Source organism: Poeciliopsis prolifica, unplaced genomic scaffold (genome assembly GCF_027474105.1).
Source record: "Poeciliopsis prolifica strain line A6 unplaced genomic scaffold, Auburn_PproV2 SCAFFOLD183, whole genome shotgun sequence".
Lineage (NCBI taxonomy): Eukaryota > Metazoa > Chordata > Actinopteri > Cyprinodontiformes > Poeciliidae > Poeciliopsis > Poeciliopsis prolifica.
The window spans coordinates 25,585-53,384 of record NW_026562558.1 but is presented as its reverse complement, the minus strand read 5'-3'; the positions used below and the strand labels follow the sequence as shown (position 1 = coordinate 53,384).

At 43.8% G+C, this 27,800-nt stretch overlaps 1 pseudogene; it reads right to left on the bottom strand.

Annotated features, from left to right (window-relative positions):
- On the bottom strand, positions 1 to 27,433 carry LOC129356645 (xylosyl- and glucuronyltransferase LARGE2s-like; annotated as a pseudogene).
- Between the last annotated feature and the right edge of the window lie 367 nt (positions 27,434 to 27,800).

Genomic DNA, 27,800 nt, shown 5'->3' with positions numbered 1-27,800 from the left:
GGCAAATTTATTTAAAGCACTTACATAGAAAAATATGATTGATTTCAGTCAACAATAATAAATAGAGCCTGTCGGTCCCAGGCCGCGCCGTCCGTACGACTGTACAATCAATATCCAGTTTCACAATACAGCAAAAGGCACTAGCATTTACCACAATCAACAACAAGAGGGCGGAGGCGGCGTGGGCGGAGCCGCCACGCCTCCATGGCGGCCGACGTTTGGTACCGGGACGTTTCCTCCGCCGGGCGACGCAGCGCCGTCACTTCCCTCAACATGGCGGCGGCGTGAAAACACAGAGTTCAAAACGGGACAAAGATTAAAAAATAGAAATTAAATAAAGAAAAACAATAAAATAAACCAAAGTCCAGAGGAGAGAATCTGAAACTTTGATAAAAACTGAAATGAAAACAGGAAATCCAGCTGGAATTAAGATGTTTTTCCTGCTGCTCCTTCATTTTTGCTCCTTCGATTGTGATTGATTATAGATTATGGATTGGAATGGTTTCTACTTTGTCGCCAGGCGATCAGGTGGGACCTCAACGTTTCCATTTATTTTCTTTTTGGTTTAAAGTTTCGGATCAAAGACAAAATGAATGTTTTCAGAAACATTTCATTAACTTTCATAAAATGTTTTTTTTTTAAAATCTTTTTAGCCAATCAGAGGAGCTAAAACGTTGGTGACTATTATCCCAGAGCATTATACTGCCACCACCGTGGAGAACATCAGGGGATCTGAGCCGGGTCAGCGCCGGTTCTGATCCCTCCCGCGGCGGCCATCTTTGACCAGTCTCTCTGTCCTTGTTGAATCATGACCTCTGACCTTAACTGAATTCAGGACTGGGCTTTAAATGGATTTGATTTTTTATCATTTTTTTTCCCACAATGCCGTCCTTGGGTTTCCATCGTTCAGTGATGTCATCACGCCCACGGCGGCCATCTTGTTCCATTTTAAACTAATTTATTTGCCACTGCAACAAAAACTTGTTCATGAAACTTTTTTATTGAAAGCAGCCTCTGCTGACGCGTCCCGGGACATTTGGACCAGAAACCCGCCCAGTTACTCTGTCAGGTTTTGGTTTTTCAGTGTTTGGGTCTAAAAAACACAGAATTTCCTTAAATCTGAAGAGTTTTGCGGCAGCAGCAGGAAGAATGAGTTCATTCCAGCTGGATGACGAGTGAAAGCGGTCAGCAGGCGGCGCAGACATCCAGTGACTCAGACGTAAAGTCCAGCTTCCTGTTGGTCCCGGTCGGTCCGGTCAGAACTTCTTTGCTGCTGTGAAACCCGAGCGATGAGATGAGAACCTGGTGCAGCGCTTTACATGCAGGACGAAGCAGGCGTGACTCCGAGTGGCGTCGCCGCGGCGCCGGATCGCGCACACAATTAAAGCACCATCGAAAACGTGTTCTGATCCGGAAACCGTCGGGTTCTTTTCCCTTAAACCCGTCCAGGAATATAAAGCCGTAATCAAAATTCTGTAAATGCAAATGTTTTGCTATCATTGGTTCAGATTTATGCCTTAAAAAACAAAACAAGTTATTAAATATCTTTGTAAATGTCGTGAAGTTGATAAGGCTTGAATCGTTCTCCAGTTCGACTGGCTTCCCCCGACCCGGAGCACCGGGTCCGGACTGGTTCCCAGTGGGAAAAGCCCTGATTGTCAGAACAAAGTGAAAACCGTTATGGTTCCTGTTTTCCGGCCTTCGCCGCCGCCGCTCTCCGAGGGGCCGTAGAGCTTCACGGTTCCAGCAGAGGCGCCGCCCGGCGCTCCGGCCGCCGGCGCTCCGGGCCGCCGCGTCCCGGGCCTCAGCGCTGCGTCTGGAGCTCACATGTTCCTCTGGGCCGTCAGGTACTTGAGGGCGGCGGCGCCGTACTTCCTGGACAGATCCTGGTGGAACTCGTCCTTCAGCGTGTTCAGACAGTTGCGGTAGCTGGAGCTGGAGCGAAACTTGGAGATGTCGAAGCTGGGAGCGTGCGGCATGTGGATCATGAAGGCGTTGGGAAGGACCATGAGGTCGAACTCCTGCAGCAGAAAAACAGGAGTCAAAGCTCAGGATGTTTACCTGCAGGATTCTGGGAAACCTGATTTATCGTTCCAACATTTCTGTCCCAGTTCCACTCGGCTTAGCTTTCACTACACAATGCATGTAATTATGATGTAAACAGAGGAAACAAGAATCAGTAGCCGGAAGTCAACATTTCATCTAATCTCACCATGTGCTTTAGTGATTTAGCATTAGCATTAGCTTTGGCTAATTATTGTGGTCGTTTAGCGCTTTAGCATTAGCTTCTGTTGGTTTAGCAAAACTTTTGTTTGAGAAGAAATAAAAACTTCTCCCACATCCATTTGAAAAATACTTTAAACTGAACATCAAAATGTTTGTCACATGAAAAACCTGCTAAAAGTAAAAGTGAGCGCTCGTCCATAATGATCCGTTTTCCTCTGGACTCCATTGTTTACTGAGGTCAGTCCCGTTTGGTTCCAGGCGGTGGCGCACCTGAGCGTCCAGCTCCATGATGTGGGACACCTTGTTCCAGCCGAAGCCCACGAAGCGCTGGTCGTACTCGGGGCAGTCCCGCCTCACCACCACGTACGGCTCGAAGTCCGACTCCCACTCCACCTTGTAGGGCGTGGTCGCCGTTCGCCACTTAGCATAGTTGGTGGGAGCGTGACCCTTCGGCCACACGTGGTACCTGCAGACAGGGGGCGCTGTTAGCTGGGCGCTGTTAGCTGGGCGCTGTTAGCTGGCGCTCTGCTCCTCTGGAAGGTTCTGGTTCTGGTACCTGAAGGTGTAGAGAGTCCCCATGTCCAGCATGGAGAGGAGCTCGGCTTTGGATTTGGGGAAGGAGAGACGGTAGCGCAGCGTTTCGAAGGCCGGCACCACCAGAGCCTTCTTGGTGTGAGCCACGTCCAGCTGGACGATCGACTTCCTGAAAGACCCAAAACATTTCAGAGCTTCGGGTTTCAGTTCCACGACACGTTTTGGCTGAGAAACAGCTGGAGAATTTAACACTCGGCAGATTTCTTAATGACAAAGAATGGAGAGGTCAAAGGTCAACTGTGAGAGGAAAAAAATCTGACTGGCATTTTATTGCATTAAATATGTAGCAGTAGCAATTGGTTAGCAACTAGTTAAGCACTTTAGCATTAGCTTCTGCTAAATACCATGTTGGTTTAGCTTTAGTGTCGGGTAACAAATTAGCATAAGTTTCCACTAAATATCATGTTTGTTAGCAGGTTAGCATCCACTAAACGCCAAGTTAGCTCAGAGTGTTAGCATTAGCTTCCAATATGTATGATGTTGGTTTAGCACTTTAGCATAGCTTTCAGTTAAATATTATGTAGCTCATTAGCATTAGCAAAGCTAATGTTTTACATTAGCATGCATATCCTTTTATTTAGCGTCGCCCACCACTGGCTGCTCTCTGGACACCAGGAGCAACAAAATGTTTGGTACCAAACCTGCAGGTCGGCTGGTCTCACCTGAGGTAGTCGTAGAGACCGTACATCGGCAGGAAGTCCACGTCCGTCAGGAAGACGTAGGGCGTGTTGGCGTTCTTCAGGGCCACGTTCCTCACCAGGTTGACCGGGTAGAACTGGCCTTCCTTATAGACGATGTGGTAGCCGACGTTCTTGCGGTTCTTGAGGACCTCGGAGGCCTGAGCGTAGCGCAGGAACTGCTGCGCCTCGGCGTCGGACATGTAGAGCGCCAGGCTGATGGGGCCCTCCCAGTGCTTACAGATGGCCTCCAGCATCTGCAGCCTGGCGGACACAAGAGGAAGAGCTTAGAGCAGCAGGAAGCAAACACTACGGAGGGCTGGAAGGGACTAAACTCAATGGATAAAGACATCACTAATGAGTCATAATAAATATCTGAGTTCATAGATGGTTAATTTGTGAACTTTGTTATTCAAGTAAAAAGTTATTTATATGAAACATTTACAAGGTCTGAGCTTCACAACAAGTACAATGACAGCAAGAAATAAAATGAAGTTTGAGTAAAAAAATTACATGTGCAGTAAAATACCAAGAAAATAATAATAATAATACAAATAAAATACATACTGCAGCAAAAACAAAAATAAATCAATTGGGGGCGAAAGTAGGTGGAGTTATATTTAATAAATCAGCTGTTCATTAAATAAATTATTTTTAATATTTAATGAGACATATTTATTTCATGTTAATAAATATTTTATTTTGAAAGTATTTGTTTATTTAATTTTGTCCCTTTTAGCCCTCCATAATCTGCAGATAAGAGACATTATTATTCATGTTCGCAACATGGCTGCCATTCAGTTTGACTCATCATGGAGACATAAGGAGTTCCTCTGGGTTCTGCTCTGGCCCCGTCTTGTTCTTTCCTCTGTGGTTAATTTAGCAGACAAAATGCCAAAAACAAAAAGCGATGATTTTATCTGAGTTTTCCGTCCCCCACCTGTCCATGGACAGCTGAGCCACCAGCGTGACGTCCGTGTCGTCCTCCGCCGGCGTGTAGTCGTACTGCAGGAAGTACAGGTGGACCCGGTGCACCGTCAGCCGTTCACGCCGGAAGTCGTAGCACTGATCGTCTTCGTCCAGCTCCTCCAGCGCCGCCTGCAGCTGAGGAGAGGAACTACAGCTTCTAACAGACTCTTTGCTGTTTTTATGCTCAAACAAATGAAAGGTGATTAGTTTTTATGTTAGGATGGATTATTGACACGTGATGAGCTTCTGTATTTATGTGTGTGTGTGTATTAATGTGTGTATTAATGTGTGTATTAATATGTGTGTGTGTGTGTGTTAATGTGTGTATTAATATGTGTGTGTGTGTGTATTAATGTGTGTGTGTGTATTAATGTGTGTGTGTGTGTATTAATGTGTGTGTGTGTGTATTAATGTGTGTGTGTGTGTGTATTAATGTGTGTGTGTGTATTAATGTGTGTATTAATATGTGTGTGTGTATTAATGTGTGTGTGTGTATTAATATGTGTGTGTATTAATGTGTGTGTGTGTATTAATGTGTGTGTGTGTGTGTATTAATGTGTGTATTAATGTGTGTGTGTATTAATGTGTGTGTGTGTGTATTAATGTGTGTGTGTGTGTATTAATGTGTGTATTAATATGTGTGTGTGTATTAATGTGTGTGTATTAATGTGTGTGTGTGTATTAATATGTGTGTGTGTGTGTATTAATGTGTGTGTGTGTGTATTAATATGTGTGTGTGTATTAATGTGTGTGTATTAATGTGTGTGTGTGTATTAATATGTGTGTGTGTGTATTAATGTGTGTGTGTGTGTATTAATATGTGTGTGTGGTGTGTGTATTAATATGTGTGTGTGTGTGTGTGTATTAATATGTGTGTGTGTGTATTAATGTGTGTGTGTGTGTATTAATGTGTGTGTGTGTATTAATGTGTGTGTGTGTGTATTAATGTGTGTGTGTGTGTATTAATGTGTGTGTGTGTGTATTAATATGTGTGTGTGTGTGTGTGTGTGTGTGTGTGTGTGTGTGTGTGTGTATTAATATGTGTGTGTGTGTGTGTGTGTGCGTACCCGGACGCTCTCCGCGCTGGCCTGGCTCGGGCAGCCGAACAGCTCCCTCCGCAGCAGGTTGCCGTCGTACTCCAGGAAGGTCAGGTAGAGGTTCCTGAAAAACTCCACATGTTTGTTCTTCACTCTCAGTTTCTTGGGAGAGTTCCAGTGGATCACCTGCAACACGGCGACAACAGCAACAGGTCGGTTCTCACACTGGAATAAAGAAACACTAAATATCAGCTCAAGCTGCAGCTAACAATTATTTTACTAACTGGTTATTCTATTTAGTTTTCTGACGATTAATCTGATAAAAAAATTGGCAGTTTGATTGATTTTTAATTTAACCAATATTAGAAATTTAAAAAAAAATGCAAAAACGAAAATAGAGTTAATTTTTAAATAAGAAGATAAACATTTAATTGAATAAAATGCAATAACTGCATTTTATTAAAACTACAAAGTTTTAGTTCAAAATAGGAAGTTTTGGTCAAATGTATTTTATGACAAACAGTTTTTTATCCTAAATGTTTTATGTTAATTACAGCCGACTGTGTGTTCTTCCTGCACAGCGTCACTGAGTCCAACCAGAGGACCGGTTCGGCCCGGTCTGAGTCGGTCCGGTCTGGGTCGGTTCGGTCCAGTTCGGTTTGAGTCGGTCCGGTTCTGTACCTTGAGGTCGGACACCTCGGTGTAGCATTGCTCAGAGCGAGTGTGATCCGACAGCTGGACGTTCCAGAAGCAGGGCAGCTGGTGCACCAGGACCGGGTTCTGCTTGATGAAGGCGTTGAATATGTCCTACACACACACATTAATACACACACACACACATTAATACACACACACACATTAATACACACACACACACACACACATTAATACACACACACACACATTAATACACACACACACACACACACACATTAATACACACACACACACACACATTAATACACACACATTAATACACACACACACACACACACACACACACACACACACACACACACACACACACACACACACACACACACACACACACACACACACACACAGTGTCAGCTACTCGCTCCTGCTGCCAGAGCAGAGCCGTTCTGGGTCATTGCTGCTTTACAGAGAAAATAATGCTCTGATAAAAACATCAGACTGGTTCCAGCTGAATATTCTGATCCGGAGGTCGCCTCACCTGGTCCGCCACGACGTACTGAGCATGCTCATCAGCTCCCGCTCCGCCGTCAGGCGCCACATCTGTTCCCAGCTGATTCTGCGGAGCCGCTCCAGGTAGAGCAGGATGACGCCTGCAGCGGCAGCAGAGGATGAGGAAATGAAACCAGGAGCTGAAACCGTCACCCAACATACAGGAAGCCAAACCGCTGCCTACCCGTGTTGAAGCCCCGCCCCAGCGCCGGCCAGGGCTTGTGGTTCTTCCACAGGTTGCCCAGGTACCAGTCGCTCTGGTTCTCCACCAGACCGATCACCTGCTTATCTGGAAACAGAAGAAAAACTTCAGCTCTTCTGTTTCAATTTACAGGAAGTTGATTTTTATCAAGTCAACTTCTCGCCTTAATCATGTTGAGATGGAGGCTGGCCTAGTCAAATCCCCAGTAATCAGCTGAACAACAAGGAAAAATGAGCTGCTGCTGATCAATCAGGGAGAGCAGAAAGTGATCGGCTCTGAAACTGTTTACATCCTGGATGTTTTCATCAAACATTTTATTTTCTGTTACAGAGCAGCAGCCGTTTTCAGCCCAGATCAGCTAGCATGTTAAAGGTCAAAGGTCAGGAGGATCTTCTGAAAGGTAAACCAGACTGACGTAAAAACTGAACATCAGATCGGCTGAAATATGGTGATGCTCAGATATCCCAGCTTTTCCTCTGCCTTGAACGCAGCATTATAATTATAATTGTACATTTGAGAAACTGCTGACACTGGAAAAACAAAAATCTTACAAAGTAATTTTGCTGTAGTTTGTAAATATTTTACGTACGCTTGAAATAACTTAAAAGTGACTTTTCAGTAAGATTTGCTTTTTATTTGCTTAGATTTGTTTTAAGCAAATGATTCCTTAAGACTGATGAAAAACTTCCACTGACAGATTATCTGTGGATAATCTGGATATTATCAGATTATATCCTGCTGAAAAGTTACTTTGTCTCATTTCAAGAGTATCAACATATGAACTAGAAATTAGACCAAAAGACTTTAAGACTTTGTGTTTTGTATCTGAATGTTGATGCATTTATAAGTAAAGTTTTTGACACTAATTGAGCTCCATATCACCTGTCTTTTTACGCAGATTGTAAACGTTCTGAACAGGAAGTGAGCAGGTTTTATTCCGCTCTCACCGGTGAACTTCTTGAAGATGCCCCACAGCTCGGCGATGTCGGTGGCGAAGGTGATGTCCGTATCCAGGACGATGACCTTGGCCAGGTCGGCCGGCAAAGCTTTGGTCAGCGTCAGCTTCATCAAGCCGTAAATACCTGAGTAATGCTTGTTGGGGATCCAGGAGACTTCGACTGAAACGACATGCAGAAGGAGATCATCTCTGCTCTGATTGGTCGCTTCGCACAAAGACGCTTTCAGCAGTTTTCTGGCAAACACTAAACATCCCATCTGCAAACAGTGTCCTTTATTAATTCTCTCAATTCAGAGTAATTGGATCTGCGTAAGTGCATCATCTGCAAACATAATCGGCTTACAGTCGCCGCCATTTCCCTCCACTTAATGGAGAGTGAGGAGCGGCTGCAGGTCGGCAGGGCGACGGCACAAAGAGCCGACTGTTGGGCGCGGCGGCGGCGGCGGCGCGGAGGAACGTGAAACACAAACACCGATTCATGCCTGATCCTCTTTATTCCACTCAGACCGCATCATCAGCATCAAACCGAGTGTTTCCTGGTCACCTCGTTCTGACGGCTTTAAGTTTTTACAGCTACACTAAAAACACAGCATGTTACAACTCACTCTGATCTGTGACATGGAGACGAACTGAACCACAGCTTATTGTGATGGACAGCAGGAGAAGATGACGGCCATTCAATAAACTTTAACTCTCATGTATTTCAAACTAGAACTGGAAGACATTTAAATGTCCAAAATACAGAAACAATAAAAATAAACAAATCATATGAAGTTTGCATAACCAAACTGTTTTCATAAAAAGGCCAAAGCTCCAGACTGACGGCTTCATCATCCAGTTTGGCAGAAAGGGAGAAAAAAATCTTAATTTATCAAGTGATTTAATTGATTTATTGCAAAGTTTGAATTAAGACTAAACTAACTTAGAAGTAACTCATCAGCAAGACACAGGAGTTTATTTTAAGGCTTAAAGAAAACATAGCAGCTCCTCTGGCAGATTATTTAACTGATATCAAGATATTTACACATGTTAAAATGACAATTTGCCAACATTTAGTGATTATTAAGCTCCAGTTTCTTGCTGAAAGTCTCTTAGTTTATCTTATTGCAAATGTGCTGAGACATTTGCACCAGAAACTAGACCAAAATACTTTTGTGTTTTTACAGTGTAACTTCTCTTTGTGACAAATTAAAAACATTTATGTTATTTTACATTTCTCCAAGCGTTCCAGATTCTAACCCACAAAACAAGAAGCAGCAGATTGTAATCTCATGCACAAAAGTCTGAAACTGATTGCAACCAGCCCGATACACGGTGTGTCCTGTACGAGCCTGAGTCCGGCTCCAGACGTAAAACAGAAAACACGGTTCGATGCGGCGCTCACCTTGAGCTCCTCGGCGTCGTAGAAGCTGATCTGAACAGACGGAACCATCCAGGACCGGAAGAGGAGCCGAGGATCCGACTGGCCACCGAGTCGGTGATGAAATGGAAGTGGAGAGGATTCCTCCTGGAATGAGAAAGGAACACAACCAACATCCATCCTTTAGTCACGGATCCATCCAGCCACACAGGAGGAGGTTCTGGCCTGGTTCCGGCCCGGTTCGGTTCTATGGACTCACCTGTGAAAGAGGACGGACTTGACCACGTGACCACGTCCCTGCTGGCGTTGTGACCGGCACAAACACACGCGACATGGATCAGCTGCAGAGACAGAACCACACGAGTTAAAATGGAGTCAAAACTACGATATTATCGCTTGTCGCAATAATTCCTGGGACGATTTATCGGAAAGATTCGTCATGGCGACCGTGAAGAACGCTTCCTGACCTCACACTTCTGGACCAGCGGCGATCGGGAGCAGTCTGTGTGGTTGCTCTTCTCCTCCGCCGTGTTGTCGCCGTCCTCCGCACCGTGTCCGCCGACGCGCCCCACTGCTGGTTGCCGTAGTTCCCTCAGAGAGCTGGGCGGCGCCCTGCGACTGGCTGAGCTGCAGCTTGATCTGCCGGTTCTTCTCCTCCACCTCTCGGACCGGGACTCCACGGCTCGCTCCAGAACTTGTGCGGCGGGTGTCGGGCAAGCAGGGCACCAAGAGGAGGGAGCGGCCATCTTAGGAGGAACGACACAGCAACCGCTTTAGCTGCGACGCTAAGATCTGATCAAATGTTTAAAAAATGGATTTCTATCAAACTCTACTGAAAACAACTGATTTAGCAGACTGGAGGGGAAGCATAAAGTGCTTCTTCTTGTCTGCTTGTATTTTGCAGCCAACATCAGACCAGAATCCGTGAGGCTGAACTTTGGGCTCCAATCATCACGTCTCCATCAGAGCCGCCATTGTTGTTTGTTTTCTCATCTGCGACACAACAGACTGTGAATCTGTGAGCTAAAGCTTCTCCAGAGTCTCACACTTCAAAATTGGCTCATCGCACTTCATCCTCCTCCTCCTCAGGAGGAAGGCTTTGTGCTGCTAAGAAGGAAAAACTTTAAGCCTGGATCACCTGCAGTTACCCTAAAGACACACAAACTGGTGTTAAAAAGAACTGGACTGATGTCTTCTTCTGCTGTTTGGGTTTTTCCACCAGTCGTCTCTAACTTTCCTCATCGTTTCCCAACCAAACAGTTTAAATGAGTCTGAAGGTCTAAAGATGACGAGTCGGCAGGACTGAGAACATTAAACCAGAATGATTTGATCAGGTTTTAAAACCCATTCAGATTAAAAACATTGAGCTCGTAAACTTGAGAGGAAACAACCAGATTAGCGAAGCTAACGGCGAAATGCTGACAGGAACCGAAGCGACTGACTGATTCAGACCTCGGTCCTGGTTCGGTTGAAGTGAACTCTGCTGCAGATCGGACACCAAAAGCAGGAAGTGGAATACAGCGCAGGCATTCTGGGTAAATACAACCAAAACAAACATATGTGGAGCTGAGAGGGCAAACAGGACGTTTTAGCAAAGACAGAATAGAAACAGCAGAAGAAGTTTTCTTTGCACTTCTTGAAGACAGAAGTTGAGATTTGTCTTCTTTTTTGCGTTTTCATGTCATTTCCTTCAGTGGTTCTTGGTCTAGCGCCCCCACAGGCCAGGAGGGGAACAGGTTGCTCTAAGGGTTTGGTTTGACTCAGCAGAGCGAGAGAACCACAGCGTGATTGACAGCACTAAGTCCCTCCCTCTGGCTTTGTTTGGAAATCGATTTTTTCACACATTGTCTCATACTATACTGTCAAAACAGTTTTTTAAAAGCAAATATGTTAATAAAAGTTACCTACTGCAGCTTTAAAGCTCTACCCTTTCAGGTAGTTTCCACATTACCTACCAAAGGCTTTCTGGGGAAAATGTTCCTTAAATATAGATTTTAATTGATTTGACAACCATTTTTCTGCCTTTCAGCAGAAGAAGATTCATTTTTCTTACATTTAAACTGCTAAAAGCTGAGTTTAGTCAAGGAGAATAACTCAAATATAACCAGAATCAGGACGATTCTGAACTGCATGTCTGTTAGGAGCCAGTTTATATTCACTTAGGCTGTTTTTCTGCCAAAAGGACAGAAATGCAAATTGCTCCTGGGAGCCGACTGCAGCGCTTCAGAAATGGAAATGTGTGCAGCATCTGCCAACGTTGCGTCCTCTCCTGTTTGTCCAGTCCGCTTATCGCCGCTCAGTGAATCACATGTTTCGCTCTGCGTGATGCCGCGTTTCCTCTCGCATATGGAATATAATCATAATAACCGACGGCAGCGTTCAGAACCGGGTGTTAATCACGGCGTTCCAGGTAATAGTCACATCCCGTAAAAACAGCATCGGCCGACAGGCAACATGTAAAACTCCTGATTCCTGGTGAGACTTAACTCTGGTAGCGGCTCAGTACGTCCACACAACACACACCACACACACACACACACACACACACACACACACCACACACACACACACACACACACACACACACACACACACACACACACACACACACACACACACACAGCCTGCTTCCAAAGATCGCTTTCATTGTTCTAGAACACAAGATCCAGTTTTTTATGCTGAAAACATTTTTACAAAATTGTCAAATTTTAAGTAAAAATGATTATGAATTTATGAATAATGGATGATGGATCCAGCTTCCTGTTAAAGGAAGCTCTTCCTCTCCACTGTCGCCTCATGCATGATCAATATGACTGATTGCTGTAAAGTCAATGACTTGATAACGAATATTATTCATTATTAAAATGAAGTTATTGACTTGGACTGAATTGATCGTTTCCCTTCATCATCATCATCATCCTCCATCTCTTCTTCACAACTTGCCGTTTTCCTCTCCCTCCCTCCTGATCCTGAGGCATGATGGGAATGTTCACTCCCCGTCTGAGGGAGGAAGAACGCCACATTCAGTTTGCTCCCCACAGGGAGTGAAGCTGCTGCTCCACTTTCATTTTCATCATATTTTACTGCTTTATATTGACGTAAAGAAAATGCAGACGTGCATCTTTAATTCTGGCTCTGAACACCCAGATTCCCCTGTGGCATTATGGGTAATCTGTGTGATCTGCAACTGCTGCGTTTACTGTCTGTGGGATTTTGGAGCTTCTAGTCAACATGCTGCCTGCTGGGCGGCCATGTTGGTTCTGCTGGGCGTCAGGACGAGAAATGAGCTGAAGAATCAAACTTTGTGGCGAGATTAAAGAAAACTGAGCTGGGCTGGATTAGAAACTGGACCGGTTCCAGTAGGGCAGAACCTACAGAAGGGCCGTTCTGTAAAAACAAATGAGCAGGGGGCGTTCCCTTTGACTGAACTGAATAAAGCAGGAATGAACTAAAAACACACAAATGTGACTAATAATTTGATCAAAATGAAGAAATTAAGGTTTTTTATTAATCTGACAAAATGTTCTAAATCTTCACTGAACGCCATCAGGTTCAGTGAAATAGTTTTTTGCAAAAACAAAAGTATTAAGTAGTTTGTCTCGGTTCGAGCCGGCAGAAACCCGACCCAGCAGAACCACTTCCCGCTCCTACTCACTCTCCAGGTTTCCTGCCAGCAGGTAGAGCCAGGTGAGCAGGACGACGGCGGTCAGAGACGCCACCAGCAGCTTGAGGCGTCCGCGGCACAGCAGGTGCATGATGGGACGGCGGCGGTCGGGTCGGGTCGGGACGGGACGGGTCGGGGTTCAGGTGGGGTTCAGTCCGTCTTCAGCTCCCTGCAGCATCCTTTCATCTGAGGAGACACAACGGGTCAGAACCAGAGTCAACAACCAAAACATGAGGAACATTTCAACAACTGAACTGAGTTCATAAAACTAAAACCTGCTGAAATTATTCAGATTTATCCTTTTTTATTAAACCTTCAAACTGACGTGAAACTGTTATTTTTTGCCGCTCAAGCAAATAAGCTAAGCTAACCTGCAAAATGGTGGCAGCAAAAGCAGGGAGGGAACTCCAGTCAGCTGATTGTTCAACATTAATCCCATAAAATGTTTCACAATCCAGGTCAACATAATCACGAAACTAAAAATACTCACAAATGAACTAAAGTGTGAAAAAACAACTACAGTTAGAAACATGAAACAATATTTCACTGCAACAAACACTGTAAAAACTCATTTCAACCAACCGAGTTAGACAGATAAAATGTCCATCAGACACGGTTTTAACCCAGTTCAAAATAATCCCTGGGATTAAATAACTCTTTTACACGCTTGAGCCAAAACAAGAAGATTTACAACAAACTTCAGAGTTTAAAGAAAAGTTAGGAAGGAAATTTGAGATTCAGGATCAGAGAAAGTAAAAGAGTCAGAGAGGAAACCGTTAGAGAAATAATTGTCAGCTAATTCAGTGATTGATTAATCATTAACTGGAGTTTAGAGACCCAAAAAAGACCATTTAGTGAAAAAACACTGATTATTTAATCAGAGCAGTGATTAAACATTTTTCATTTAAAATGAACATTCTTTTTTTCTGTAAATCTGTTCACATTTTCAAGTTTTATCCTCAAAAGGTTCAAATTCTGTAAAAATCTCTAATTAAGAACCTTTTACTGATTATTGATTATTATCCAATTAATAATCAGTGAACCAAATAACCAGCAGAATGTTTTCCACATTTGCAGGATTTCAGGATCTTAGGCAATAAAATCTTCTTAATTAAAAAAATTATTAAATTGTTTATTTGCATGTGCAAGTTAGAGGAAGCACGGAGGTAAAGGGTCAAACTGGGGACCAGCAGGCGGCGCAGAGCAGGTCACTGAGCGTCACATGACCTGCTGAGCGTCTGATGGAGCGTCTAGCTGCAGGTAAATCCTCGCCCTGCCGCCTCGCTGCACCAGGGGGCGGGATTATTAATCCCTCTGTAATTACCCAGAATCCCCGGGGGCAGCAGACAGGCACCGGCAGGAAACGACATTTCACTTAACCTCTGAGGTTTTCTGGTGGATTCTTGGATTGGTACTGATCCGGTTCTGAGACAGAACCACAGATTACAGATTATGGTGGATTAAGCCTTCTGAGTTTAGGACACATTTTATACAAACATGTTGGATGAGAGTTTTAAAGTAGTGAAGAAAATAACGAAAACAGTTTTTGTTCTATGATTTTTGTGTTTTTATTACGTAAGATGTTGCTAAACAAATAAAATTTGATTGATTGAAATGCAGAAAATTATTGAAAAGTTACAAAAACAAGATCTTAAGTAAAAAGCCAGGGAACGTCAGGCAGATTATTTCAGATCACAAATCAGATTGTTGGAGGTTAAAGGAAAAATAAACTGATTTTACTTCTGCATCGATGCACGAGTCTGTTCTCTGCAGACGTTAGCCTCTGAGCTAACGTTAGCCTCTGAGCTAACGTTAGCCTCTGAGCTAACGTTAGCCTCTGAGCTAACGTTAGCCTCTGAGCTAACGTTAGCCTCTGAGCTAACGTTAGCCTCTGAGCTAACGTCAGCCTCTGAGCTAACGTCAGCCTCTGAGCTAACGTTAGCCTCTGAGCTAACGTCAGCCTCTGAGCTAACGTCAGCCTCTGAGCTAACGTCAGCCTCTGAGCTAACGTTAGCCTCTGAGCTAACGTCAGCCTCTGAGCTAATGTTAGCCTCTGAGCTAACGTTAGCCTCTGAGCTAACGTCAGCCTCTGAGCTAACGTTAGCCTCTGAGCTAACGTCAGCCTCTGAGCTAACGTTAGCCTCTGAGCTAACGTCAGCCTCTGAGCTAACGTTAGCCTCTGAGCTAACATCAGCCTCTGAGCTAACGTCAGCCTCTGAGCTAACGTCAGCCTCTGACCTAACGTCAGCCTCTGAGCTAACGTCAGCCTCTGAGCTAACGTTAGCCTCTGAGCTAACGTTAGCCTCTGAGCTAACATCAGCCTCTGAGCTAACGTCAGCCTCTGAGCTAACGTCAGCCTCTGAGCTAACGTCAGCCTCTGAGCTAACGTCAGCCTCTGACCTAACGTCAGCCTCTGAGCTAACATCAGCCTCTGAGCTAACGTTAGCCTCTGAGCTAACGTTAGCCTCTGAGCTAACACTAAGCGCATGTCAGAACATTTCAGGATGTTTGATGGTCAAACTAGAAATAGTTTAATCTGTTCTGGTTCTGAACAAAACAAGCTGCTAATTATCTCTGTAATGCTGGATACTTTTACTTACTTATAGCAGTAGTTTCACTGCACTGTACTTTTCATTTTTACTTCAGTAATATTATTTTTGCTGCTCTTACTTGTGCAGATCGATGTCAAGAAATTAGCTCCACAGATTGGAAATGTTAGATTCTTACATTTCTGCAAAGTTTATGCAAATTTGGGCCTAATTAACATTTCATACATGTCATCATAACTGTTCATCTTGTGTTCCTAAACACGGTTATTTTATATGAAAGGCTTGTCTTCAATGAAAAGCTGATAACTGGAGAACAAGAGGAACACGAGTTCCTTCAGAGTGACGCAGCATTAAACGCAGCACAAATATCTGCTTGTCTTGTGGCTCAAAGCGAGAGCAGAAAGCCCTCCAACGCTCATTTAAACTTCCCAAGTATGATTTATGAGTTAATTAGAGAGGCTGATGTATGCGCTGGATGCCGTCAGGAACCATGAAAGCTGCTGAACGGCCAAGAAAAGAAGACGAATGGAGAGCAAAGATTAGGAGAAAGAGGTGAAGAGGTGACGGGAATTACTGGAAGGATAAAAGGACAAAGAGTGGAGAAAAAAGGAATAAAGGGAGCGGAGAGATAAATGCAGCGAACAGGAGAGGTGAAAGGAGGAGAGGCGATAAACGGAAAAGCAAAGATCAAGAGGAGCGAAAGAAAGATTAGACGACAGACAGAAAACGAAGAGGGAGCGATAAACCGGAGAGATAATAAACACGAAGATTCTGTTCAGCAGATAAATAAGCAGAGACGGTGGAGGTGATAAACCGGGTCGGGACAGAACCCGGACAACCCGCCTCTCATTACAACAATAAAACCCAAACGACTGACTGACAGAACCTGAGCAGAGCGGAGGACGGTACCGCGGGGCGCCGAGTTAAAACGCAGCAGCAGAGGCCGGGTTCTGCTCACTGATCCTGGACCGGACCGACTCCAGAACACAGAGCTCAGAAAACCCAGAGCGAGTCGGGTCAGAGGAACGACTGAAACACAGAAGGAGAAAATGACGTGGGTTTGTTTTCTCCGGAGTTTAAATCCAAAGGAAGAAGGTCCAGGTGGGCAGGGAGGCAGAAGTTCTGCCAAACAGAACCGGGCCGGGCCGGACTGGACTGGACCGGGCCGGGCCTTGTATCCATCTCAGGTATGACAACCAGACGGACCAATATTTATATTTAATCATTTTTCGCAAATAAATAAAAACTAAATCAGTGAGTTGGATCCACCAGCCGTCTGCCAGAATCCCCGCAGCATGATGCTGCCATCGCCCTGCCACAAGGTCTGGTCTGACCAGAGCAGCAGGTCGTTTCTTCAACCTCCTTCCATAAAAGACAGACATTGGAGCAATGGCGTGAAACGGCCCAGTCAAAGTCCAACTGAGAGTGTGGGGACACAGTGAAGACGATGGACTCACACACTTCCTCTTCCAGGCTGGGAAGAGGAAGTGTGACAAACGGAATAGTAATGAAATTACGAGCCGGTGCCGCCGCCGTTCTCTGAGCACGGAGCTAATCACAGAGAGGACGGCTCTGATTAGAACAATCAGCAGACGCTTCTTCCATTAGAGGAGATAAGAGAGCAGAGCAGTAATCAACTCCTCAGGCTCTGCGTTGACCTCCCTGACCTCTGAGGAGGAGCTCCGCCTCCTGACTGCCATCAGATTCTGATCCGTTTCCACACAGTCACAGAGAACCTGTTTCAACTCTCTGAGAACGTCCCTCCTGCCAGCAGGAGGCGCTGCCAGGAGGTCTTAATTATCTGATCTGATCGAGACGTCAGGCTGGATTTCACAGGCAGCTGGAGTTAAAAGTGACGAAGCGAGTTAAAAGCAGGCCGCTAACGAAGCTGGACAAGCAGAGAAGAGCCGCAGCGGTTCAGAGGTCACGCCGGGGGTCGGGTCAAGACTTTCAGAGAAATAATCTCTGAATAGCAGCTTTACAGACGAATCGGTCGGGATCCGACCCAAACGTCCTCCGTTCCCTGATTCCTCTTTCCAGCTTCAACACTTTGCAAACTTTTATTTCCAGGTTTTCAAACTACTTTTAAAGTTTACTGTGAATTTACAGCAGATGTTTCTGCAGCAACATAAGTCTGCAATAAAACATTAAAACTCGGTTTGTTCAGTGGAAACTGAGGCTGAAGCCTTCAGGCAGTTTCTGAAGTTTAAAGACAAAAACTGATATTTACAGATATTAAAATATTGGTGGAAGTAAACAGAAGTTAAACTCAGCTCAGTTTTCAGATACAGACTCTAATGGCAACATTTCATCCACCTGTGGTAAAACGTTCAGTTTTAAAAGGAGATTATCTTTAAAATCAGATTATTATTAATGTGATGATAACAATACCGACTCTGAGCTCCTCAATGAAATCATAAAAATACCAGAGGAAACATCAGGGTTTGTTTACTGCAACCCAAATGTCTGTTAAATTGTTTCTTCATGCCAGTTTTTAAATAAAACGTAAAAACAAATACAGAGTTTAGAGGGAACCAAACTTTTCCAGCCCAGGTCTTTCTGGGGTATGAATACTTGTGGACTGAAGTGAACCTGAAACTTTCTGCTTCCTCTGCCTCAGAGGACTTTAACTTTTTATTTGTTTTTAATTAGCATATTAATGCTTCTTTATTCTTTTTAAAGTAACTACAACTTTAACAAAAAACTCCAGTTTCTAAAATGTTTTGTCATTTAAAAAATGACCAAACATTTAAACGATTTTTAAAACATTTATCAACATCAATATGAACTTTATTATATTGATCTTTGGTCCACGCAGCAGATTCTGCTGGATGCCTCCATGTTTTCATCCTTCATAGGAAAAACATGGCGAAGAATAAAAATCATCAGAAACGGCGCCGAAAGCTTGAAGCTCTGCTGAGGAACCGGTCCATTGAGAGGAACCGGTCCATTGAGAGGAACCGGTCCATTGAGAGGAACCGGTCCATTGAGAGGAACCGGTCCATTGAGAGGAACCGGTCCATTGAGAGGACAGGACGGTTCTTATGGGCCCGGTCCTTTGTGAGGACAGGACGGTTCTTATGGGCCCGGTCCTTTGTGAGGACAGGACGGTTCTTATGGGCCCGTCCAGGCTCTGTTGGCGCTAGAATCCAGTTTTAAGGCATGTAAACGATGCAGCAGGTTCTTGCAGAGCCGGATCTGTTGCGTCTCAAGCTGGAGGATATGACTGGTTTCTGATTTCCTCTGCGGTCGGTGTTTGAAGCCTAAAGTCAACTTTTCAAAACAACAGTTCAGAAATGAGGAGCGTCAGTCTGAGTGGAGCTTTCATCATAATCTGTAAAATAAAAAGCAAAAATAATCAGAATATGACAGGAAACCTGCAGGGCGTGGGAACGGGTCTGTCACTGACAGATCAGTAAACGGCTTGAGCAGAAATGTCATCAACAATTATGCCATCAGTAAAGAGTTACTCTAATCTGGCCCCTTGTTTCAGTATCACTCTTTACTATTTCTTCTTGAAATAGTAAATATCTACATCAGTGCAACAGTTTGATCTACACTAACAGACCTTCAGCTCCTCTCTGATCACTCTTTCTCACTTTCCAGCCTCATTCAGTCACTTACCAACATGAAAAACACTGAGGCAAAAAGACTAAATGTTTTTTTTACTGGCATTTTCAGCCACAAACATTTAACTAAAATATCAACTGATATGTTTCTGTCTGCAGCTGGACGTTCCTGCATGGATTCATGCAAAGTGCAGCAGCATCAGACTGTGAACCAACTAAAGATTAAAAACTGTTTTTCTCATACAGAAGGAGAATTTAAACAATTTCCAGATGTATATATTATTATACATCTTGACTGTATTTACTGTGTGACCCGTTTCTGATAGCAAACATTTTCACTCATTTATTATAAAGCGTTTTTCTTTTCATCTTTCTTAACCATTACCCTGATAGTGTGGAAATGATGAAAAAAATATTGAAACATTGAAATAAATCAACCTGACATCAGTCCTCACCGGTTCTCCTCTCTGCTTCTATTATAATTAATATAATTTTCATATCTTCACATTCTGAAACTCCACCAGGCTCTTCTGAGCTGCTCTTCTCATCAGAAAACCATTTATTTAAAAATTAAAACCAGTTAATGCATATTTCACCAGAGCTTCTTCACCTTTCAACATCATTCCAGCACTGCCATTAATATAATATAATATAATATAATATAATATATAATATAATATAATATTCAGAAACAGCTCAGTGGAGAAACTCCATGCTGGACAGGAAGGAACAACGTCTGACCCAGATGTTTCAAAAGCCGGGTCTTTGTAAAAACAAATATTGTTTAAAAAACATTGTGAATGGATCAGTTTCTGATCAGTTTTCGTCCACAGCAAACAAAAGTGTTGCTTTAGACATGCCAGACCCACAGGGGGCGGTGCAGGTAGGCCTGTCACAATAACAGATTTTACTGGCCGATTAATTGTCTCAATTATCGCGATACAACAATCTTAGAACGTTCTTCGTTCTGAGATTGTCACGAGTGTGTTACTGTAGATCGTTGTGTTACTGTAGATTGTTGTGTGTTACCGTAGATCGTTGTGTGTTGCTGTAGATTGTTATGTGTTACTGTAGAACGTTGTGTTACTGTAGATCGTTGTGTGTTACTGTAGATCGTTGCGTGTTGCTGTAGATCGTTGTGTGTTACTGTAGATTGTTGTGTGTTGCTGTAGATCGTTGTGTGTTGCTGTAGATTGTTGTGTGTTACTGTAGATCGTTGTGTGTTGCTGTAGATTGTTGTGTTACTGTAGATCGTTGTGTGTTGCTGTAGATTGTATGTGTTACTGTAGAACGTTGTGTTACTGTAGAACGTTGTGTTACTGTAGATCGTTGTGTGTTACTGTAGATCGTTGCGTGTTGCTGTAGATCGTTGTGTTACTGTAGATTGTTGTGTGTTGCTGTAGATCGTTGTGTGTTGCTGTAGATCGTTGTGTTACTGTAGATCGTTGTGTTACTGTAGATCGTTGTGTGTTGCTGTAGATCGTTGTGTGTTACTGTAGAACGTTGTGTTACTGTAGATCGTTGTGTGTTACTGTAGATCGTTGTGTGTTGCTGTAGATCGTTGTGTGTTACTGTAGAACGTTGTGTTACTGTAGATCGTTGTGTGTTACTGTAGATCGTTGTGTGTTGCTGTAGATCGTTGTGTGTTACTGTAGATCGTTGTGTGTTACTGTAGATCGTTGTGTGTTACTGTAGATCGTTGTGTGTTACTGTAGATCGTTGCGTGTTGCTGTAGATCGTTGTGTTACTGTAGATCGTTGTGTTACTGTAGATCGTTGTGTGTTGCTGTAGATCGTTGTGTGTTGCTGTAGATCGTTGTGTGTTACTGTAGATCGTTGTGTGTTACTGTAGATCGTTGCGTGTTACTGTAGATCGTTGCGTGTTGCTGTAGATCGTTGTGTGTTGCTGTAGATCGTTGTGTGTTGCTGTAGATCGTTGTGTGTTACTGTAGATCGTTGTGTGTTGCTGTAGATCGTTGTGTTACTGTAGATCGTTGTGTGTTGCTGTAGATCGTTGTGTGTTACTGTAGATCGTTGTGTGTTACTGTAGATCGTTGTGTGTTACTGTAGATCGTTGTGTGTTACTGTAGATCGTTGTGTGTGTTACTGTAGATCGTTGTGTGTTACTGTAGATCGTTGCGTGTTACTGTAGATCGTTGCGTGTTACTGTAGATCGTTGCGTGTTGCTGTAGATCGTTGCGTGTTACTGTAGATCGTTGTGTGTTGCTGTAGATCGTTGTGTGTTGCTGTAGATCGTTGTGTGTTGCTGTAGATCGTTGCGTGTTACTGTAGATCGTTGCGTGTTGCTGTAGATCGTTGTGTGTTACTGTAGATCGTTGTGTGTTACTGTAGATCGTTGTGTGTTGCTGTAGATCGTTGTGTGTTGCTGTAGATCGTTGTGTGTTGCTGTAGATCGTTGTGTGTTACTGTAGATCGTTGTGTGTTGCTGTAGATCGTTGTGTGTTACTGTAGATCGTTGTGTGTTACTGTAGATCGTTGTGTGTTACTGTAGATCGTTGTGTGTTACTGTAGATCGTTGTGTGTTACTGTAGATTGTTGCGGCCGCTCTGATCTAAATCCAGGATTTGCCCAGACTGGGAGCTGAACGCAGCCTGTTGAATGTGACCTGCAGCCAATGAGAAAGCGCGGATTCCCCTCCTGCTTTAGGAGGGGAATCATGGAGGGGATCCCAAACAAATATCCTGAAAAATATTTCTAAATTAACACACAAAATCTGTTATGTTGATTGCAGAGAAGCACAAAAACAATCCTGGATGGACTGATTAGTGTGAAAAGATGTTCAATATTATATTTTAAGTAACAGTTATTGATGCTGAAACACCAATTTATTGATATTTTAACTATTGAATAGTTTTATCCAGACGTTCTGGCCCAACAGGCCCTTTAAGAACGTTCTGGTTTTTGATCTGGACCCAAATGGAAATGAGTTTCATGTCCTGATATTCGGGATAAAACCAGAGAATCCTGTTTTGAATGTAAACAAGAATGAAGATATTTGGAGGTGGAATGATGTCACAGCACCAGCAAAGATTCTGTGATGTCACTGGCGATGCAGTCTGTGATGTCATCAACTGCAGAATCGTATGTAACACAATTCTGCATATTTGTCATTGCTTGCAATACCCCTGACCAGTTCAGACGCCCGCAAAGCACTTTCCAATCGACTGTTCACTTCATTTCGAAATCGACAACTTTAGTGATTTTACTGGAATAAAAATGTCTCAAAATACAGAAAGACACCAGAACCGCAGACTGGCCCACCTGGAGGAGGAGCTGGAAGAAACCAATTCCAGCTGCAGAAACAAACGGAGCTCAAAGTGGGTTTTTTCAACAAGGCCCACAGAGCAACTGAGGAGCTGAAGAGACTCCAGAGATACACTGACACTGAAACACTGAAAGTTTGCTATTGCTTGTCAGGCACACTTCAGTGTGGAAGACCTGGATAAAGAGGAGCTGCAACAAAAATACGAAGATTTAAAGGTGTCTCAGTTCCACATCCAGGACGCACTGCTGGCAGAAATGCATGATGAGAAGCAGCGAAATAAAGTCCTGGAAGACAAGCTGGATGACCTGAAGGCTTCGTATGAGGAGCTGCGCCGTAAATACGAAGCAGACGTTGGTGATGAGGCAAAGCTACATGAGGAACAGAGCCTGGAGAAGCTCAGAGTGGAGAAAGACAACATCATACATGACATGACCCAAAAGATCGACCTCCTGCAAGAAAATGAAAAACGTTTACAAGCCGAACTTGAGGAGAGAAAACGTGGAACAAACGAACAATCAAAATTAATAAACGAGTTAAAGCAGCAGGCGGAGATTTACCAAGACAAAATAAAGAAAGCCGAAGCTGCTCTTTACAACGAAAGAAAAGAAAATGTCATCCTTGGATTAAACTACACTGTATTGATTGAACAATTTGAAAAGCTGGAGACACAGAAAGAAACTCTGATGGAGAAATCAGAGGAGGACACGGCGCTGGTGGAGAAAATAAGAAAGGAGTACGCCATCCTCCAACGCAAAGCAAACCAGGACGCCAAATTCCTGAAGAAAAACGCAAAGATTTTAAGAAAGAATTGGATGAGAGCAAAACATTTTACAACAAGCTCAAACTTAAATTTAACATGATATTACTGGATTGAAGGAGGAGATGGAAAGATGTAAACAGAAAGTACAACAAGAGAAAGACGCCTCATTGCAATCAGCGACTGAGAAGCAGCAGCTCATCGACAGCCTGCGACAGGAAACGCCGTCCTGGAGGAAAACACACGGGCGAGAAATCCAGGTCCTCCAGGACAAGGACAGAAATGCACAGGATGAACTGGAGACGCTCAGAGTTTTGTTCAAGGAGCTGCAGTGTTCTTACATTCATGATGTTAATATGTTGAAGACACAGGCAGAGCAGTTCCAGGAAGAAATAAGCAGAATGAAGCAAGAATTGGAGACAACCAGAGATAAACTGCAGCCAGACATTGAGGAAGATCAGCATGAAGATCAGGAAACTACAGTTTCACAACAAGAGGAGGAAAAGAACCGGGTCGACCCGGTTATGGATTCTAGTCATCATATTTCCTCGGAGGAGGATTAGCAAGAGAACCAATACCAGGATGTTCAAATGATCTGGAATCCATACAAGACGACATCGATGAGGAAACCATCCAGCAGGATTTAGAGACTCCAGATATGAACAGCAAACAAGAAGGAAAGAAGAAAAAACCAAAGACTCCAATTTGGAAAAAAATTCGAAACATCTTTAGATTGAAGAAGACAAAAAAAAACAACACAGGAGTGAATTCAATAAAAAACGAGGCCTGTGGCGATTCGGCCTGTTATGATAACAGATTTTACTGAGTGATTTAATCGTCTCAAAAAATTATCGCGATAAACTATAATATTGTTTGAAGATCTTTTCACACTGATTTAATGGATATTACGTAATAATACATGCGACTTCCTGCCACAGATAGATACACTTTACTTTCAAAACAACACAGAGAGGAATCCTGAACAGCTGACACGGTGCAACCCGAAGTCCAGCAGACATCGGAGATGATATGTGGAAACATGAATGTTTAACCAACATTTCATGCAAAGAAAATATAAATAACTCGGGGAGGAGTTGGAGCGAAATTTCTACCAGAAAACCTGGTAACTTTTCAGCTGTTCTTCGTTAAGGTGACATAAAATGGTTCTAATGATTTTCATTCAGTCAGACTGACACTCGCTACATGCATTGCTGGTAGATTGTAGTAAGGAATTGATTAAGGTTTCTAAATTAGTGAACTGGATTTATTATTTTGTGTCCATTGTTGGACACAACACGGATCGATCGAACCGTTATAGCCAGGATTTCTGTCGGCTGATGTGTCTCTCAGGTTTTGATAATGGCCGACAATCGGCGACATCAGATGGTGCAGCGCGCGCTGGGCGTTACGCTAAGGAAGTAAGGAAGGGAGGGTCAGTGGAGAGCAGCGGAGTTTCATTCAGTGTCATCAACAGTAAGAGAAAAAGGCAGGAAGAAACGTCTTTGCACCACATTGTTCTCATTTTCTCATGTTAAAAACAACATTCTTCTTCTCTCATTTCCTCCCTTTCTTACATAATTTATATGTTACTTAATATTCATACAGTTTCACACATACATGCACATTTTCACGTCCCCTCCATGGCTGCCACCTTATCATGGTGGGGGGTTTGAGTGTCCCAGTGATCCTAGGAGTTCTGCTGTCGGGGCTTCATGCCTCTGGTTGGGCCACCCGATGCAGACGGGTCCAAGGTGAGGAACCAGACCAAGTGCAGCCCAAAGATCCTTATGATGAATACGACCTTTGGAAACAGGGGTCGTATTCGCCCGAACATGGGGTCCCACTCTGGAGAGGCCTGGGGGCCCATAGAGCCCAACCGGGCCTTAACCCATGGAGCCCAACCGGGCCTTAACCCATGGAGCCCAACCGGGTCGGGTTTTAACCCATGGAGCCCAACCGGGCCTTAACCCATGGAGCCCAACCGGGCCTTAACCCATGGAGCCCAACCGGGCCTTAACCCATGGAGCCCAACCGGGCCTTAACCCATGGAGCCCAACCGGGTCGGGTTTTAACCCATGGATCCAGGTCGGGTTTTAACCCATGGAGCCCAACCAGGTTTTAACCCATGGATCCAGGTCGGGTTTTAACCCAGGGATCCAGGTCGGGTCGGGTTTTAACCCAGGGATCCAGGTCGGGTCGGGTTTTAACCCAGGGATCCAGGTCGGGTCGGGTTTTAACCCATGGAGCCCAACCAGGCCTTAACCCATGGATCCAGGTTGGGTTTTAACCCAGGGATCCAGGTCGGGCTCAGCCCAATGAGAGCCAATCTGTTCACCACCTGTGGGGTGAGATTGAGAGGTTCCGGCTAGAAATAGTCAGACTGACTTCAGTGGACGGTTCTGGTTCTGGAGCCAGTCTCCTTGAAAGGGGTTGGATGTTCTCCACTCTGGGGTTGCCCCCTGTGAGAGGCGCTGGGCAGGAGGGGGCATATTTGTTGCCTCCCATCTTGTTCACTCCAACGCACCAAGAGGATAGCCTCTCCCTCTACATATGGGTTTGGGTCGGTTCTGGCTACTAGTCCAGATTAGCCACTGTCCTTGGAGAATCTCTGAAGAAGAAACTGAGCACAACTTCCTTCTTCACTAAACATAAATAAAAATGGAGGCCTCAGATTTTAGCAGTTGTAGAATTTCTTTTTGCCTTTGGAGATTTAGAAATCAGTCGTTATAGATTATAGATTTAGTTTTTTACTTTTTCCATGATGTTTACATCTATTTATTATAAATGTTGCTCCCCACTGATTCTTTCTTTACGCAAAACAAAATAAAATGTTTGACTGAACCAGTAAAATTAACTTTCCAAAGAACAGATATTGAAAAAAGTTCACGAGATTATCATATATGCTACATGTGTCAAACTGAAGGCCTGAGGGCCAAATCTGGCCCGCCTCAGCTTTTTATGTGGCCCTCTGGACTCCAAATTATAGCAATAGGCCCGTCCAGCTTTTCACAAATAACTGCAAAATTCACACAAAAATCAACAGATCCCCACATTTTTCTCTGATTTTATCAACATTTTGATAAGAGAAAAAGGCAGGAAGAAAAGAAATAGATAATTAAAATGAGGTCGATAGTTTTAATTTATCGTGTGATTAATTGATTTATCGTTTATCGTGACAGGCCTACATGCAGTGCAAAGCTAAAGCCCATGTCAGCCAATCAGAATGCTTCATAACAACTATGACTTCCTGTTAGGAAAAGCTGCAGCTTTCAATTTAATTTCCCAAAAATCAAACCCAAATTTGAGAACTAGGATTTACTGAAGGTGTTTTATTAAGTTGGTTTTGGAGATAAAACGTCTTTGAAAAACTTCTATTTCATAATAATAACAATAAAATATTTTTCAGTTTCATTATGAGCTGCAGAGTTTATAACTTTGCTGCAAAGATTCTAATTTTACATTTACCACATGACTTAAGTTTGACTTACAAAGCAAAACCTGATTATACTTTTTCATTTTACAGTAAGAAAAAGAAGATTTATGATCCGTTTTGTGTAAAAATAAAAAACCAAATCCTCAGAATAATTTTGAAAATGCAGAAAAAACATTTCTGTTTGCAGTTTGATTTGGTTTTTTTCTGACCAAATGAAATGGAAGTTTATTCACAAAAACCTACGAAAGGTTTCTGCTCTGAACTCAAGTGTAAATAAAACAGACTTGATTCTTTTAGGTGACGTTAGTTGAACACAAATAATAAAATGTAACTCAACCGGGTTTCATTGTGTTGAACAAACCTAAATGATTCACATTCTGAGGTGATTTTCCTCCTGACGCCTGTGGATTAGGTTGGATGCAGAAACTGCCTGAACTGAACTGAGTTCGTCCAGTGAATCATTTTCCAGCATGTGAGGACAAGTCGGCTGATCCTCACTTCCTGACTTCCAGTTCAGCCAAAGAAGAAAAAAAAAAAACCCTCCAAAAGCCACAAATCCACCGACCGCCTGCAGAGGAACGCGAGCAAAGCGGCGACACGTTTCGCTTCTGACTCACCAAATCCACAGAAACGAGGGATTCAGACTCTGACCTCTGTTCATCTGCTGAACGTTTCAGGGCAGAAGAGCAGAAACTCGGAGCTGCAGGAAAACCGCAGGCTGCGTTTGGACCTGCTGGTTGCATGGAAATGGATCGCAGCTAAACAGGTGGGTCGGCTCTGCGGCGCTCAGTAAACCTGCCCGGGTTCTGCAGCTCGGTCAGTGAAAACAGGAAGAAACCAGAGCAAACTGCTTTAGAGGACAAATGGCAGCTGTGACCTTTGCCCCCACCTTACCACCTGGATATTTCCCGTCCTGCGATCCAAACAGAAACAAGTTCAGCTCTTCCTCCTCAGGATGGTTCTGATCCCGGCTCGTCCAGGTTCTGCAGACCTTCCTCCTCCTCCTCCTCCTCGCACAAACAGGCCATAAATCTCCTTCACCTCCCAGGAAACTGCTCAGATTTCAGCCCCACTCCCTTTTCCCACTTTATGGAGAAAAGAACGGATCATTCCCGGCGGGGAGGAGGAGGAGGGGAGCGGTGTCACCTTACATTGTCAGGAACAACAGAAGGGCATTGTGGGGATTTTCTTCCTGCACCGTGGAATGCGCCGGTCCCCTCTGAGGCCTCGTTCGCTTCTTCTCAGCATCATAAACTGTTAAATAGTTTCTGTCTCCTCCAGGAAACGTGGCTTTCTGTGCTTCTCCGCTTTACA